A 3,487-nucleotide genomic window follows, 5' to 3' on the forward strand; every position below is an offset into this window, starting at 1 on the left:
CGAATAGCCCTTCCAAAGTAGACCTACTAATAGCCCTTCCAAAGTAGATCTTCTAATAGCTCTTCCAAATTAGGCCTTCTAGAAGCCCTTGCAAAGTAGGCCTTCTAGTCGCCCTTCCTAAGTAGGCCTTCTCTCAGCCCTCTAACAGCAGCGAGTGTGCAAGGCCTTGGCTCGCAATGACACGCCGTGTAAAATTGAAATGATTTTGCAATGCGGCTAGAAGTCCTTGTGTCTGCAAAAGAAGGCCTTTAGGAAGGCCTCTTTACAGCATCTCTTTCCCGCTGGGTTATTTTGAGCTATTTGTTTTTGTTTTTGCCAGAGAATAATTCTCAACTCATACAACTACAATATCTAAAAACTGTAGTGGTGTGAGTTTGCATTTCGCTGATTTAAAGGAAATAAACCAAACGTTTTGAAAATGTTAAAACGTAACAATTGGTGTCAGAAGTGGGATTGCAAATTAATAAGCATGAAGTTTGAAGAACTGAAAGTTGAACAACTCAAGAAAGAATTGAGTAAGTTGGAGCTACCAACAGCAGGTAACAAAGCAGAATTGCAAAAAAGGCTAATAGATGAATTCAAGCAGCGTGGTATTGACATCGGTACTTACGAATTTGAGTACAAAGAAGAAACTGAGATATGTACCCGTTCAACAACGAGCAACATGGACTTAAACACAATGTTTGCCGCCATGATGGAGCAAATGAACGAAAAATCTAGAATCATCTTAGAAACTTCTAAAGTAAACATCGAGAAACTTCTTGCCGACAATGAGAAACTTCGTGCTGAGGTTAAAGCTGAAGTCAAAGAAACTATCAAACACTTAGCTGAAATGGAAGCGAAACTTCAAGAATCCTCTAAAGCTACAGATGAAAAAATTCAGGAAATGTCTGAGGTTATTAACAGCAGAGTGGATGTCGTTGACAAAAAGGTGTCCGAATTAGAGAGCGGCCTAGAAAAACAATCCCAAGTTTTTGATAATAAATGTCTCGATCTGGAAATGAAAATTAATAATCTTCAATGCCAAGACGGACCGGTGCGAATTATTTCAGAAACATCGAGTAGAATAAAGGTAACTAGTTTTGATGGCAGCACACCATTTAATGTTTTCAAGTTCCAGTTTGATACAGTTGCCATTAGAAACATGTGGAACAATGAAGAAAAAGCTATAGAATATTGGCCTTAAAAGGGAATGCAGCAGTAGTTCTTGAAAGCGTGCCAGCAAGCAACATAAATTGTTATGATGACATAATGGAGGCGCTACAACGTAAGTGGTTAACATAAAAAAGAATTATACCGAATGGAATTGCGTGGTAGAGTGCAGAAACCCAATGAGACGCTACAAGATTTTGCGTTTTACTTATCCAGGGGAAAACAACCAATTTTTGGACCATATCAAGATAGAGGCATTCGTTAATCGCATTCGCGATCCTGAAATAAAACAGGCGGTTTGTGCTACACCTAAGCCATCATTTGCTGAAACAGTCTCATTTGCACTGGCGCAAGAAACGGCGAAAATAATTTCAAAGCCGCAAATATGCAAGGTGCGCAATATCGAGGTTGTTGCTGAATATGAGCGAAATATAGTCGACGAATTAAAAAAGGTCTTGGAGGCGTTTAATGATAAGCATAGCTATGCCAGAGTAAAATGTTATAATTGCGGTAAATCTGGTCATATTTAGCGAAACTGCAAAGCACCGAGAAAACGAACCAGATCGGTTTCGCCTCCAAGAAACAACCAGCTGTCAAATCGTCACAAGAATCACCTTTAAACTAAAACGAGCTAGCACTATGGGGCAAGAGCTAGTTCCAACATCTGAGGGCCCCACAATCTCCATATCAGTAATGCAGCAGAAAAATAACAATCTTACGGCTAGTGAATACATCAAAGGTCAGAAGCACATTTTTACTATAGACACAGGAGTGTCGCAGTCCATCGTCAAACCTGATTTAGTCAAGAACACAATTGAACCATTACGTGGGGTAAGTCTGCGCACAGCCACTGTCTATGGTAAAGTAAACGTATATTCGAATTCGAATATTTAGTTAAAGAACATTGTAGAAAGTACACCACAGATGTCGTATGTATTAGAAATCTCTAGACAGTTAAAGAGCAATCTAAAGTGCAGATGGCAGTGTTATAAATAGTGGCAGAGGTTGCAGTCGTTACACAGTGGGGGATCTGAAAAAAAAAGTGGAAATAAATCTGTAAGTTCTAAACGAATAGCCCGATTGTAATAAAATTTCCCATGGCTATAGAGGAGGTGTCGATAAGTTTAAGTTTTGAATTTGGGCTTAAACAGCCAAGGGGGGCCGAGCCACAATGCCCCAAAGTGGGGCACCTCGGGTATAACAAAAATTAAAAATGATGCCAAATTTTTGTTTGCGATCCGATTTGAAAGATCGGATATATAGCTTTAGCTATATATTATCTCTTATAGTTTACGAGTTATTCGCATTTGAAAAGTAAAATTTTATTTTTTTTGCCTACCTTGGTCTGTCATTTTGCTAATAGATTTGTTATTGGGAATCCCACAATTCCCAAAAAACTTTTCAAAAATCCCAAAATTGGGATTTTTTTGATTTTTGGATCTATTGAAGGTACCAAGCTCGGGGCTATGAAATCCCTTTTTTTATTTTATTAAGTTTGAATGCACATAACTTTTGACTCAGTAGATATTTTTTAACAATTCTTTCTTAAGATTATTAATTCAAAAAAAGATACTTCAAGAAAATCGGGAAATAATTGGATCCGTTATTAGCAAAATGGCAGACCAAGGTAGGCAAAAAAATAAAATTTTACTTTTCAAATGCGAATAACTCGTAAACTATAAGAGATAATATATGGCTAAAGCAATGTTTTTTGTAGATCTCGTCTAGTACATTCCATATATATAAAAATCTTTCAAATCGGATCGCAAACAAAAATTTGGCATCATTTTTAATTTTAACTTAAACTTATCGACACCTCCTCTATAGCCATGGGAAATTTTATTAAAATCGGGCTATTCGTTTAGAAGTTACAGATTTATTTACACTTTTTTTCAGATCCCCCACTGTGCGTTAGTGAGTTTATCAGAGACGCTTTTCGAGTAAACATCAACTGAGTGCCTTAAAGTGTGTTGTATTTTTCAATTGAATTCGTGTACATTATAAAGTTGTCTGTATTTCTGCGAATTTATAAACGTGTATAAAAAACATTGAGTGACTATTTAATTCTGTGGTTGTTGTACATTTTAAATAATTAAAGAGTTGTTACAATTTTGGAACTACTAAACGGCTATTATTTGCAATCAAAAGTATACGTAACAATATTATTACAAATAAACCGTAGACATTATTATTTTTATATCTTTTTGAAATAATTATTGATGTACATAACTGTCACCCTGTGACATAAGTGGAATATTTTAAACGTTATAAAAATATTGTGTACGTTGTAAATGTACTATGGGATTTCCAATCAAATTAGCATCACTGGCTGTAA

The sequence above is a fragment of the Calliphora vicina genome, chromosome 2 (assembly GCF_958450345.1).
Source record: "Calliphora vicina chromosome 2, idCalVici1.1, whole genome shotgun sequence".
Classification (NCBI taxonomy): Eukaryota; Metazoa; Arthropoda; class Insecta; order Diptera; family Calliphoridae; genus Calliphora; species Calliphora vicina.